Below are 15,480 nucleotides of genomic sequence, written 5' to 3' on the forward strand. Positions count from 1 at the left end.
ATCCAGACGTGATCATCCTATATAAAAACAGTGCAGCCTACCTGCATCTACAGCACTGACAATTCTACTTATGGGGTTATATTTTGTTTGTTCTTCAGCATGTAGCAATATCTAACGTACCTTGTCATTGTTTAAAAGCCAGAATCTTGCTCTGTCATCTAGGATGGAGGGCAGTTACACTATCCTGGATGACATTGCTCTGTCATGCAGGATAGTGTAATTACAGCTCACTGGAGCCTCAAACTCCTGGGCTCAAGAGGTCCTCCTGCCTCAGCCTCCAGAGTAGCTGGGACTACAGGTGTACACCATCACACCTGGTTATATCATTTTTAAAGATGTTTATTTTCTGTCTTCCCCTACTAGAACATAAGCCCCATTGAGAACAGAAGCTCTTTTGTTTGTGTGTGTGTGTTTTTTAACTGATGTATTACTAGTGCCTAAAATGGTATTTTCCATGTAGTAGGTGATGAGACTATTGAATCAGAATTTTCAAGGAAAAGCCCTGGCAATTTGTATATTTGACATGGGTCCAAGGTCATTATTCCCCTTATATTGGGGAATTTAGGGGAAAGAGTTCTGGCCTAATCAGCCTTTCCATTGTCTCCTTCCTACTTATCTGCTTGACCTAATTTTAGCTACTCTCTGTACTTACCACACTGGTCTTTTTATGATTCTTATAACATGCCAAATATCTTCTGAACTCAGCGCCTTTGCACTTGCTGTTCTCCATGCCTGGAATATTCTTTGCATGACTTGCACCATCAGTTTATTCAGGACAATATTTAGTTTATTTGGTTTAATTTGGTTTATTCAGGACTGATAAATATTTGGGGTTGTGCTTAAAAGACCGTCCAAGAGGGCTTTCCTGCTCCCATCATTCTCAATCCTCTACCGTTTTTCACAGCACTTAGAACTACCCGGAATTAGGTAATTCTTTTTTTTGTCTGTCTGGATTGCTATGTGAAAGTAGTAATAGCTAACACTTGACACCTGCCAGATACTATTAAAAGTGTTTTGCATATAATAATTGTCTTAATCTTTACACCAACTCCAATGTTGTAATTTTATCATGTCCATTTTGTAGACATGGAAAACTGAGGCACATGGAGAATAAGTAACTAGCCCAAGGTCATACCACCAGTAAGTAGTGCAGCTTTGGCAATCTGGCTCCTGAATCTACCTCTTGTTAGGTGACTTGAAAATAAAGAGGTTTGTCTGTTTTCTTTACCATTGTATCTCCAGGGCTTAGAACAGTGCTAGGCACATAATGAGTATTTCATAATAGTTAAATGTAGAATCACCAGGGCTTGTGCTAGTCTTTTAGGGCTGCTATAACAAAATACTGTTGTTTTTTTTTTTTTAATACATCAGGCTGGGTGTCTTACACATCAGAAATTTATTTTCTCACATTTCTGGAGACCAGAAATTCAAGATCAATGTGTCTGCTGGTTTGGTCTCTCTTGAGGCCTCTCTTCTTAGTTTACAGATGGCTACCTTCTCTCTGTGTCTTCACATGGCCTTCCCTCTGTGTGTGTCTGTGTCCTAATCTTGTCATTTCATCAAGACACCACAGTCCTTTTGGAATAGGGCTCTACCCTTAACGCTTCATTTAACCTTAATCACCTCTTTAAAATCCCTATCTTCAATTACACTCACATTAGGCATTAAGGTTTCAACATATGAATTTGGGGAGAGGTATATAATTCAGTCCATAACAGGCTGAAGCTCAGTTCCTAAAGAATCAGGATACCAAGATCAGAGTCACTGCCAAAGACCAGACATGCCAGGGAAGAGAGAAATTCATGTGCCATGTACTCCATTGGTTTTCAAAGTGTGTGTGTGTGTGTGTGTGTGTGTGTGTGTGTGTGTGTGTGTGTGAGAGAGAGAGAGAGAGAGAGAGAGACAGAGAGAGAGAGAGACAGAGAGAGAGAGAGAGAGAGAGACTGAATCCCTTTCTCAAAAGAAATCTTCCATCTTTTATGGAAGCCTATTATAGCAAGCATGGAAACAGGGATTCACTCACTGTTGGGAGCTGAGGTGGAAGCCTGAGTGGACCCCAAGCACTCACTGGGGATCCACAGACCCTGGAGGTCTCTTGGCCACAGCCCAGCGCCTCACTTTACAGAAAAGACTTTTGAGCCTATAAAGGAGCTGGAACACTCTGCACATTCCTCGTGTCTAGCAACAGGGTAGATCTCAGCTTATAGAGAAAGCCAGAATGTCTAGTTCAGCATTCATGGACTCCAACAGGAAGCCTGGAAGCTTTGGCAGCAGGGAACCAGGCCAGGCCTTAAACCAAGAGAGTTTAAGGTGGCCATCACAACTATGTCAGATATAGTTGTGGAGGCTCAATCCCACCCCAATCAGAATAATGACCAGGCTGCTGCTGCCTTTGTATTATTGGCAACTCATCATTTTTAATGAGAGGCTTAGGCTGTTTGAATGAGAAAAAATTCTGCAGTTAAAGTTCTCTGATTGTATAGATCTATATCGCCTTCCTTCTAAAGCACTGGAACTGTTGAAAACCCTATAAATCACTCCCGAGTGCCTCAATTCAAATATTATTTCAGTATGCAAATTACAGTCATAAAGCATAATGAGGCACATTTGAATATCAAGTACAAAAGTCACCATATAAATATAAAATAGGAGTGAATGAATGTGGTCAATGTTTTATTTTATAAATGCAATTTGCCTCCTGAATACTTTAAAGAGCCTCTGACCAATATTTATGAGTGTATGTGTGTATGTGTGTGTGTGTGTGTGTGTGTGTGTGTGTATGTAATTTTGTCTTGTTTTCCACATTTCTCCATACTATCCTGTTTTTAGGTAGGCTGTCTGGCTTGGCCATTCCTTGCCTCAAGAATTACCAGTTTGAAGTCAGATGTATGCCCTGGACCACCTTCCTATGAAAGGACTATGAGGATGGAAGAACTCAGGGAAATGGCTGCAAGGGTCATGTAGAAGAGATGGCCTACTAAAGAGTAAGGGCCTCAAGTAACAGAGCTATAGTCCCGAAGGGCCCATGGGGAGTGAGACAATATTTTTGCTAGGAAAAACCAGCTTCATGACCTGGAGTTCTCAATGCTTTAGTGTTTAAGTCCCTGGGGTTTTTGTATAATCACTGGGGTGGTAGAGTACCCAATAATGACTATATTTAGACAGTCTACCATTCCAAAAGTATAAGACCTCAGAAGTAGAGTTAAGATGGTTTAAACAGACTGTCAAAGAAATATTCTCTCTCTATAATATATATAAAATAATAATATTTCTATATAATATATAGAATATTTCCATATAATATAATATATAATACATAGGGTAATATTTCTACATGTATAATAATACTATATATAGAATAATAATATTTCTGTATAATAATAATTTAGAAATATTATATATATATGTGTATATATATATATTTGACTATCTGACTTCAACCCAAACCTGTGTGCAGCCCAGAACATAAATGGAAATGAAGGCCTCATCTTTGTCAAATGCCTTGCTTCTGCTCTTCTTTTTTTCCTTCTTTTTAACAGTTGTATCCCATTATATCTTTTAAATTACATAGATAATACAAGTACACTCTTGTTAAGTAAGATTCTGAAATTTCAATTGCTTCAGTCAAGATCTAGTTCAAGATTTCTATTTTGTAGGAGATCTTTCCCATCCTTATTTCTATCTAATAACTTAACTCTGTCTTATTAGAACATCAGATATTAGTTTGTTTCTCATAGCCAGGACTCATTATCGATTATTTAAAAAATATTCTAGAATTTCATTTACGTACATTTTATCTGAGTAGATTACCATCTTCTCAGGGGAAACGGTTATATAAGGGCCTTTATTTCTTTGATAAAACTCATGCTCAATTCAATAACTCAAAGCATTTGCAGAGTGCTAACTTCTATGCAAAACAATGTATCAGGGATTTTTAAATTAATGAGCAAATTCATTGCTTTTGGAAGGTGAAGTTCTGACCAGATTTAGAAGAGGAGAACCTCAAAGACATAAACACCAAAGCTGCATAGCCTTCACTGACCTCGTAGCCACTCCCTTTGCACTTGGATATGAAAGATTGCTTGGTTCTCAGCTTTAGGAAAGCTACCCTTATCCCTGCCCTATTCTTGGTCTTTTTCTATTTGTCTCAAACCAAGTCTCTGTACATTGTTTAAAGTAGCCCTATCCATTAAGAAATGTATCTTCACTCCTTATTCTAGTGTATTGTTTGCGTCAGTCTCTCTGGTATAGATTTTCTCAAAATGTGGCAGTCCTCTAGGGTGCTTGATAGAATGCAGATACCTCGGCACTAGACCTTCCAAATAATATTTGTGACGGGCCTGAAAATCTGTGTCATAACATATCTACCCCAAGTGGTTCTGAAGCACAGCAGTATCTGAGAGCCGTATCTCTAGTACCTCTGTGGCCACTGTGGTGAATGTCATCTTGGCTCTCAGTGTCTTCACTTCATCTCCTCTTCCTAAATCACGCAGAGAAGACTGTCTCCTCTTTCTGAATGGCTCTCTCTAGATTTAAGAGTCAGTTCTTCCTCAGATGCAAAGCAGATCTGCCTAACAAAAACTGAGCTCAGCAGCCAACCCAGCTGATCATTTATATAACAGTTTCTATTGTCCAATTTTTGGCAATTCTCTGCTAATTCCAGAAACTCGATATCTTTAGGGGCATGGTCTTCCATAAACTTTCATAATTTGAGCTGTATCATAATACTTTAAATGAACATTAGTAGTGATGTAGGCAACAATTCCACCAATGGGAAAGGAAGTTATGTGTACATTCAAAGTGATGTACACACACAGAAGATGTTTCCCACATACTCAAACCTGTGTATCAATTCCAGTGGTATTTATGTCATAATTATGTCACATTTTGAGTGGATGATGGTGCTATTTATTGCTATGAGAAAGACAGAGCATATAACATCTGGTGGTAGTTGTGCTGAGGACCTGAAAGCTTTAAATTAGATAGATTATAGTTGACATGTTCTATGAGAAATGCAAGAGTATATTTTGACATGTAAGCATAAAATTCAGGGAAGGGCCAGGGCTGGAAATACAACATTGGTAGTCATCAGCCCAGATGTTGGCAAATTTCAAATTCCTGGGAAGAGAATGTGGATAGAGAAGAAAGAGAAACCAAAAGCTTAACAAACATTTTTTTTGGAAAATACACTCAAATGCACTAGTTATCTAGGAAATATAAATTAAAACAAGAATGAGATCATCTAATGGGCAGGTAGACTCAGAAAAGTGAAAAATGCCGTTTTGGTGGGGATGTGGCATCAAAGAGCCCTCATGAACTGTTGTTGGCAAGTGAAGACTGGAGCAGCCATTCTAGAGGGCAACCTGGTAGAACTCCCTCAAATTAAACACATACTCCATGACTTAGCAATTCAGTTCCTGGGATCGCAGCTCAAAGGAATATTCCCATGGGCCAAATGGGGGACACAAGCAAGGATGTTCATGGAAATGTTGACAATCACAAAGTGGTGGTAAGTTGGAGATGATTTGTATATCTACAGCTGAAAGACAGGTTGGGCAGGATGTGATGCGAGTGCTATGCAATGCTCAGTAATGGACCAAAGGCATCTAACTACTGCTTGGTAAAAACAGCCTGCCACATATTATGTAATGCCATTTATGTAAGTTAAAATATATGCGTACAGGTAACTATGTGAAATGATGGATATGCTAATCAACTTGATTGTGGTAATCATTTCACAATGTATACATATATAAGATATGTCGTACGCTGTAAATATATATAATTTTTTATTTGGCAATTATACCTCAATGAAACTGGAGAAAAACGTGCATATGAAAGGACTCTCTGTTTTATAAGAACGCCTACAAACAAAAGGGTACACATTGACTATATGAGAATGGTTATCCATGAGGCTGAAGGGAAATGGGATTGGGAGTTGGTGATGAGTGGGAACAAATTCATAAATAAAGCAAGAGAAGGGCCTTGTGCAGTCCAATTATAAGGGCCATGATTTGAGAACTAATAAAACCCAATACACCTGAGGTCCAAGTCAAAAGGAGAGAGATGAGAAAAGCATGTAGTAGACTGAAAAGCACCAGCATTTAGAGGTTAGGTGAGGTGAACACCTGAGTCCACCAGGTGGGCTTTGTGTGCACCATGCCCTCAGAATAGATGCAAGGCATATTCACATATTTGTTTTCTGTTTTACCTCAGAGGATTCTCTCTTCTTGTTGTCAGGAACTTCAATCCATCCCCACCTGAGCAAAGGTTTTGTAAGTTTTAACACTGGACATATATAACACATAATTAAGAATAACCATTTCTGATTTATTTCAGGAGATACTTTCCTTCAACAATTTAGGAATAAAAGGGGCTACAAAAATATATTGTTCCTCAGTTTTTTCAGATATGAAATGGCTATCATTTGGTTTTCATCAACTTGTGCCTGATCTATATTGTCAGCCTCATAACTGATTTCCTTGCCTGAGAGCTCTCCTTCAGTCCTCCCTTTATGTTGCCACAATGATGTTTATAAACACAAAAATGGGATCGAGTTATTTTCCTTATTAAAAGTGTTGTATGACTTACCGATGTCTTCAGAAAAATATCCCCTGCCAGGAGCAAGGCAGCATGATGTTGGAAGAAGCTCAGGGGTTTGAGGGTTAGACAAACAATTTGAAAATTAACTATCTATATGGTCTTAAACAAGTTACTTTACCCCTGAGTTTAGTTTCTATATCTGTAAAATGTGAACAATAATTCTCACCTTACAGGACAGTGGTTCTCACAATTTAGTATGTATTAGAGTCACCTGGAGAACTTGTCAAAACACAGAGTGCCGCGACCCACCCCTAGAGCTTCTGATTCTTTAGGTCTGGGATGGACTTAAGAATCTGCATTTCTACAAGTTTCCAGGTGATGCTGATGCTACTGGCCACTTGACTACACTACAGAACCATTATTACAGGGTATTGTGAGGATGAGAGATTATGCATATGGAGTACCTCCCTACTATGCCATCCATAAATGAAAGTTGCTATTGTTTTTTTCATGTCCCTCCAACCACTTGGTCTCTACTTTTCAGGTTTCATAGCCCACCGCCAGCCTGCACACATCCTGTGTGCCAACCACAGCAAACCACTCACTGTTCCTGGAAGCTCCAATGTCGTTTTGCCCTTGGGGACCTATGCCTGTACTTGTCTTTCTTCCAAGAAGGTCCTGGCCCCTCTTCCCACCTACACCACCACCACACTTTGGAACAATTTCCTCCTCTTCAAGGCCCAGAAAGTTTCTGTACATCAGATGCCCACGAAGTTTCTGTACATCTTGTTCAGTCAAAATTAATTGGTCATTCCTACAACACTGCACCCACCTATTTATTTATTCATTAGGTAAATGTTTATTGAGTATGTGCTAGGCTATGTGTTGGCTGCTGGAAATGCAATGTTGAACAAATCCAGATATTATCCATGTTTTAAAGGAACTCAAAGTCTTTGAGGGGAAAGTAATTGTTACTCAAATAAATATAAATGAATGTAAAATTGCAATACTGACAAGCAACAAAAGAGGAAAGAACAGGATGCTTTGAGCGCTTTTAACAAAGAAGGATTTATAGAGGATTAAAATTCCTCTTTTTCTATATGAATTGTTTTACTCTGTAAGGTTAGAATGGAAGAACAATACAAAAATGACTTGGGTTTGCAGAGCGCCTTTTATAATGAACTTATATTTTGGCCCATTATGGAGATAATTTCATTAATTTTCATAATAGCATGATATGCAGTCTCACAGCTAACATAAGTACATACTAAGTTCATGCAAATATTCTAGCTAGTATCAGGGGCTGTCAAAATAAATAAGATGTGGCTCCTACCCTCAAATTGCTAATACTCCAGTGGGAAAGGTTATATTGCACAGAAGTCTCAAACCCAAAGCACAAGAAAAAAGTATAGGAAGAGCCATAATCATCTAGTTCTCTCCTCCGCCGCCAGAATGCAGATAGTGACACTTTCTCTCTTGTGTACCAGTGTTGCCCAGGATCAAGACCAGTGTCTCGTGTATGATGGACAAGCAATATCTGTTAGGTGAATGAACACATACCCACACTCAATGTGCCTGTTCAGGCTTCCGTCATAACTACCCTATACTGCTACAACCTGACCTTTCTTTTAGCCATGCCACCTTCAAGTCATCCCCCTTCCCACAGCAACAACAACAACAACAACAAAAACAGCAACAAAAACCACCACTGTGCAACCTGCAACTCGCAACTCTTCTATGTCCTATTTAAAACCTGTCAGTACTCCCTCTGCTGTTGAGAAAAGTCCATTATGTCTTATGTGGGCTATGAGGCCCTTCATGATCTGGGTCTGGTGTATAGCTTCTGCCTTAGCTGCTGTCCAGCAGCACCCCCCACCAATGTGGTCCAGCCAGAGTGTGATACTTGTGGTTCCTTGAATGTGCCAAACTCCTTTTCCTCCGGAAACTTCATCCCTCACTTCTGTTCCCACTGCACACTGCTGATGAATATAAGCTAAAAGCTAAATTTCCCAACTTTGAGATAAACCTGCCAGTGACTTCCTTATATCCTTTCTTATATCCTTAGCTTTCTATCTGAGGGTAGGAGGATGAAGTTAATTATTAATGATGATTAACAATTGAGATAGAATTCTAATGGTTTTACAGAACCCCAGACACTTGTAGCTCCTCACCTAACAGCCCTATTTTCAAATTAATTTTGGGTGAATATGTGATTGTTGGATGAGTGAACACAGCAGCTTCCACAGGAAATCAGGTAAAGTAATAGTGGCCTGCCTTTAAAAACAATCTCCCCTATTTTGTTAATCAATGAGGGACTAAGAGTGTTATTGCTTGTGACTCTGCTAGGAACAGATCATATCTGCACATTTTCGTTTTCCTAATTTACAAATTGAAAATTAATATGTCCTTATCAACAGTGCTTTAGGACCCTGGATGGGTCTGCCCCATAGATCCAAAGCATAGTAAAGAAAGGCAAACTGGAGGCGGTAGCCCAATCACATGGCTGCTCCTCAAGGGAAGCCTCCAGTCTCTTAGGAATGTCTGCATCCTCTTCCGGCCATGCTGTTGACTGCTAACACCTGGCCTTTCAGTGCCATTAGAAGAAACTTCATTAAAATATTTTGGCACTTCTGCTTTTAGTAGAACCAGAAAGCCATGAAGCATGCAAAAAGAGCATGAAAATAAAACATACCCTGAGGATGGTTATGAAACTTTTTCAGACCTAAGAAAAGTTTTACTTCAGTCTGCGTTTTGGTTTTGGTGGGAGTCCACATGATTTCCTTCACGTTAAGCTATAGATCCATGCCTATTTTCTAACTAGCTCCTTCTTGGTTACATGGCTAATTGGCCTCCGCAGAGCCAACTTGGGCAATTCTAACAAGGTCAGGCAGTGGAAATGTCCAGGCATAGATAGACCTCTGGTGCCCATTGCCCACTGAAAAAAGTCAAAATGTGAAGGCTGACTTGTAGATTTCTGAGCAAATGGTCAGTAAGCTGAAACACCCTGGGAGACCGTGACTATATCCTATGAGGATCCTCAGGCACAAATCAATTGTTCTGTATTATAGTTGTATGCTTATCTTCTCCATAAGCATGTGATTATCTGTAAGGTGAGAATTCTGATCAATCTTTTCTCTTTCAATCTCTCTTTATTCCCTCCCCCATCCTTCTCCTGAACATGTGTACAGCTTCTGACACAGTGCCTTACAGGACTTCAGGAAATTTCTTGAAACAATAAATGGCTTATATTCATGGTTGTGAGACTAAGCTATGCTGACCTCTCACCACAGTTCAACCCATGTTAGTTGAATGCCCTAGACAACTTTCTGGCATCTCACCCTTCTGGGGGATTAATACAGAATTTCCAGAAGACTTCCCAAAGCACAAGCTCTGAATCCAACAGAGTAGGGAGGTTTATAAATAGCAAACTTATGCCTTTTTCTGAAAAAAGTTGCTTTTCATTCAATTAGTGAAAAAAAATCAGCGTTACTCTTTTTCTTACTTTCTTTTAATGATAAAAATATGGCCATCATGTTATCCTTTTATAAGTATATTGCTTATTAAATATCCTGATTCTTAATTTTTCTGCTTCCGGTCATATCTGAATCCTATTTATGAAGTCAATTCATGTAAAAGGAAATCACCCCTGCCATTTCTCAGTTCCTGCCTGTCTCTCAGATGATATATGAGTTTTTGGATACATTAAGGTAAGACCTGAAAGTATAGAATGTTCCAGGGTTGTAAATAATGCTAGGAAACCATTTTGTCACAGCCCATGGGGACAAGTAAAAGAAGCCCTGGACACTGCCATTCTGGTAAGCTGCTGGCAGTTGAAATGCACACAACCTTCTGTTCTCTCTGTTTCTAAGAAAGGAGTTATAAATATGAAAGGGCAAACCAAAACATTTGGATGCTTAGATGACTGTATCTCTAATGAGAATCCATGCTGTCTAAAAGTAGGCTAGGAACCGGTTAAATGAAGAGGTCCCAGAGATTCCCATTCAAGAACCCTGGAAGGACAACATGAGTCATTTTAATCTTAACTATTTATTGTTGCTGTGGATACCAAACGCCGTTAGTAAAAACTAACACAACAGATTCCTAAACCATAAAGTTGAGAAATTGTTGGCTCAGGTCTAAGCTGATGGTTTCTATTCTGACTAGGTCCCTTTCAAGTGAAAATCATTTGTCATATTTCAGCTTTCCATTTTCTCTAGCCAAAAACCTTGGAGTGATCCTTGAAGCCTTTCATACTCCAAATCCAAACCATTAGAAAACTTTATGGGCTTTACCCTCCAAATTATGTGTAGAATCTGACCATTTCTAACCAACTCCACTGCTAACTACCCCAGTTTAAACCACAACTTACTCTCACCTGGATGATAAATAGCCTCTTTCTTTGATTGTGGGTTTATATTTTTTATCAAAATTGAAAATTAATTGGCTATTTATCAAATAGGTTTCCTTCCTTCCTTTTCTTCTTTTTTGGAGACTTCAATTACTCATGTATTAGGGCACTTGAAGCTGTCCCACAGCTCACTGACACTATTTTATTGATTTATTTTTTTAATTCTTTTGTCTCTGTGTTTCACTTTGGATACTTCCTATTTATATATATAAGAAATTTATTATTTTTTTCTCATGCAATGTCTAATCTGCTGTTAATCCAAAATCCAGTTTATATTTTATTTTAGTCATTGTCATTTTCATCTATAAAATTTCAATTTGAATCTTTTTGTATTTTCCATCTTTATCATATTCAGTCGTTACTCTAGCTTTTTGAGCATATGGAATATAGTTTTTATATTTTTACCTATAGTTTTTTCATGTGTGTTAATTCTGGGTCAGTTTCAATTGATCGAAATTTCTCTTTAGTATAGGTGGTATTTTTCTCACTCTTTGCATGTCTGATAATTTTTGATGAAATGCCAGACTGACTTTTTTTTTGTTTGTTTGTAGGGTATTGTACATTTTTATTTTACTGTGGATATTCTTGAGTTTTATACTGAGACATAATTGCATTACAACTTTTGGGGGGACTAAATTTGTGGCCACTAACCTTCATGGTACTCATAACTTTGCTACTAGACAACTTATGTTTCTGTGGAGTTTGGTACTTAGAAACAACTGTCTACACATTACCCCATGAGATCTCCTTTGATGTTCATATATAGTGCTCTTCTGTCACTTTTCACGTCTTGAGTTGGGAAGACTTTATGCTGCTATTGACACTACAGTAAGTCCTCACTTAATGTCATTGATAGGTTCTTGGAAACTGTAACTTTAAGCATAATGACATATAGCAGGTTTTCAAGTAACATAATTTCCTTCAACACCATTACCTTATAATGTGGATTTTAAAAAATTGGTTTGTTATATGTCATTTCACTTGAAGTCAGTTTTCAAGAACTTATTGCCAATATTAAGTAAGAACTTGCTACAGTTGACTAATCTCTTTTCCATCTTTGTTTCTCCCCCACCTTGTTATACCCATTCACACCCCAGGCCTACTGTCCTTGCAATTGTTTGGGGCCATTGCCTATAATTGTTAATGAGCATGGCTAAGGGCCTGTCTAGATTTAAACTCTGTGATACTGTACATGTAAACATCTGATAGCCCCCTAATGGCCTAATAATATTAGGAGTATCCTTTTCAATTAGAAAATTTAAGGCATCATTAAACAAACAAAAAACTTGATGTGGACATGTTAATAAAAAGAAGATGATTATAAGCAGGATTTTCCAAATTTCTAGTGAAAATCTATTTTGCTTGCTTCTGATGCATCTATAATATAGCATAATCAGTATTTTTAGTATGAATTACAACTTAAATACATGTCATTTTCAAGTAGATGCAGATCATGTTTGTTAGGGCAGAAAGAATGATGACAAATGGAGTTGTACTATAGCATTTCCTGAATTCAGACTATTGAAATCTGCTCTAAAGTGTTAAGAATTAGGTGGTACAAATATATTCCCTTTTGAAAAGCTTTTGTTGCATGATTTCTATACAGGGGAGAAAAGAAGGATAGATGACAGCTAATATATTTTTGTAAATGAAAACAGCATCTAGAGTCTGCCTGAGGAGAAATTGTCTATGAAGATCATATTTCTGAATAAAAACAGGATTTCCTTTGTGATTTAATTCAATGAGCAATTATGGTAAAACATCATTAACTCAGATATACTCATTTTCATTATGTGATCTTTTGGACACAGTGGACAGAAGGTTACTTCTGTCTAGAAAATTTCTTCTTCCTTTTTAGAAGATAATTCTTATCACTGCAATTTGTTTGGCCATTACCCGTAACTTTGTCTTATTAGGACGCATCCTGCTTCGTCCTGTTATGCTTATTATCATCCCAGCTACCCACACTTCCATGCAGTTCATTTATGGCTCATGTTCTGATCCTGATCTCACAAAGCAGAAACCCCATGAACTAACTGGGTAATGATCTTTTACCTGCGCATAGCACTTCTCGCTTTATAAAGACTTTTATTTTTATATTTCATTTAGTCTTCATAAGAGGTCATTTTTCTTCCATTTTACAGATATGAATATTCAGGTTCAATGTAGCAGTCATTAATACTGTTCATCACATGTTTCTACTTCTCCTCTCCTATACAGATGTTAAGATGACACTTCCTGGCTTCTTTATGGTTTTGTGGAGCCAGATGACTGATACCAATGAGTGGTTAGTGGCAGTGGCATGTACCACTTCTGGGCAGACAAATTAATTGTCAATATCATACCGTCCAGAGCTCTCTTTTCTATTTGCCACAGGGACTGACAATGTTTGCTATAGCCGCTGCTAAGTGACTACAACGGGCATGGAACGTGAGCTATTCTGGTATTTTCAAAAATGCCCTTGAGCTAAAAGGGTTAATTTTCTGCACCACTGTTTGTCCAGGTCACTAAATACCAAGGTACACTGCGAATCTGCAGAAACAAATGGTATGCAAAATTTTCTAAAATTATTTTACCAGAAAAAAAACAACAACTATCTTTTCTTGTGTAAAAACTTGGAGGGTTAGCACTGTGCAGAACACACTTTGGGAAGCCTTGTACTAGACCCTTTTTCTGCTTCTGTTCATGCATGCTCCTTCATCTTCCTCGGGTCAAGGGCCTTGGTTAGAGATGTAGTTAGGGAAGTTTGGTGGAGGTCTAGAGGGAAGTTAGAATTAGATTGAAGATCCCTTACGAGCAATATCAGCATGAACTAGGCAGAGGGTAGTGGCCATTGAGAGTATCTAAAGAAACAAGCCCAAGGCCAGCTGTGGGTCCAAGCCCAGTGTGAATAGTGAAGAGGAAAAAAAAAGGGCCGTCACCTAGAGAAACGGACAGTCAAATGAGCCTCCAAAGGACATGGATGGTGGAAGAATCCGTAGATGAGGCAGACTGCTGGGCAGGAAGTGAGCAGGAGAAAGGCAGAGATACAGCCTTACTAACAGCTACTATAACAATTATTAAATCTTACAGAGAACTCACTAAGTGCTAGGTACTTTGGTTAGCACTGTTTACATTTTTCTCACTTAATCCTGCAGGCATTATTAGTATCGCTACTTCACAGGTGAGGGGCTTACATAGTGTTACACAAACATTAGGAAAGCAAGTTGGGATTTGCATCCATATCCCCTCAATTTCAAACACCATGTTTTTAGCCACTATTCTCTACTGCCTCTCTATAGCTCATGAGGCCTAAGTCTTAAGAAATACTTTCTGTGAGTAGCTTCAACACTAGAAAGATGGTGGCGCAAGAGCAAAGAAAAATCCCTTTGGTTCCAGAAAATCTCCTGAAAAAGAGTAAGGCTTATCAAGCCCTCAAAGCCACCCAGGCAAAGCAGGCACTTTTGGCAAAGAAGGAGCAGAAGAAAGGAAAACGGCTCAGGTTTGAGCGACTGGAATCATTCTTTTTTTTTTTTTTCCCATTTATTTATTGTATTGCATTTTAGGTTTTGGGGTACATGTGAAGAACATGCAAAATTGTTGCATAGGAACACATGTGGCAGTGTGATTTGCTGCCTTCCTCCCCATCACCTACATCTGGCATTTCTCCCCTTGCTATCTCTCCCCAGCTCCCCAACCCCCACCGTCCCTCCCCTATTTCCCCCCAACTGACCCCATTGTGTAGTGCTCCCCTCCCTGTGTCCATGTGTTCTCACTGTTCAACACCCGCCTATGAGTGAGAACATGCAGTGTTTGATCTTCTGCTCTTCTGTCAGTTTGCTGAGAATGATGGTTTCCACGTTCTTCCATGTCCCTACAAAGGACCCAAACTCATCGTTTTTGATGGCTGCTTAATATTCCATGGTGTATATGTGCCACATTTTCCCTATCCAGTCTATCATCGATGGGCATTTGGGTTGGTTCCAGGTCTTTGCTATTGTATACAGTGCTGCAATGAACATTCGTGTACACGTGTCCTTATAGTAGAACGATTTGTAATCCTTTGGATATATACCCAGTAATGGGATTGCTGGGTCAAATGGAATTTCTATTTCTAAGTCCTTGAGGAATCGCCACACCATCTTCCACAATGGTTTAACTAATTAACACTCCCACCAACAGTGCAAAAGTGTTCCTATTTCTCCACATCCTCTCCAGCATCTGTTGTCTCCAGATTTTTTAATGTTCGCCATTCTTACCAGCGTGAGATGGTATCTCAATGTAGTTTTGATTTGCATTTCTCTGATGACCAGTGATGATGAGCATTTTTTCATATGTTTGTTGGCCTCACGTATGTCTTCTGTTGTAAAGTGTCTGTTCATATCCTTTGCCCACTTTTCAATGGGCTTGTTAGTTTTTTTCTTGTAAATCTGCTTTAGTTCTTTGTAAATTTTGGATATCAGCCCTTTGTCAGATGGGTAAACTGCAAAAATTTTTTCCCAATCTGTTGGTTGCCGATTCACTCTAATGACTGTTTCTTTTGCTGTGCA

At 38.7% G+C, this 15,480-nt stretch overlaps 1 pseudogene; it reads left to right on the forward strand.

The window, feature by feature from the left end:
* The first annotated feature begins 14,271 nt into the window (after positions 1-14,271).
* The window catches only part of LOC116535246, a 9,485-nt pseudogene continuing 8,276 nt past the window's right edge, over positions 14,272-15,480 (forward strand).

This window comes from Sapajus apella, unplaced genomic scaffold (assembly GCF_009761245.1).
Source record: "Sapajus apella isolate SASKATOON/1434 unplaced genomic scaffold, GSC_monkey_1.0 scaffold93, whole genome shotgun sequence".
Lineage (NCBI taxonomy): Eukaryota > Metazoa > Chordata > Mammalia > Primates > Cebidae > Sapajus > Sapajus apella.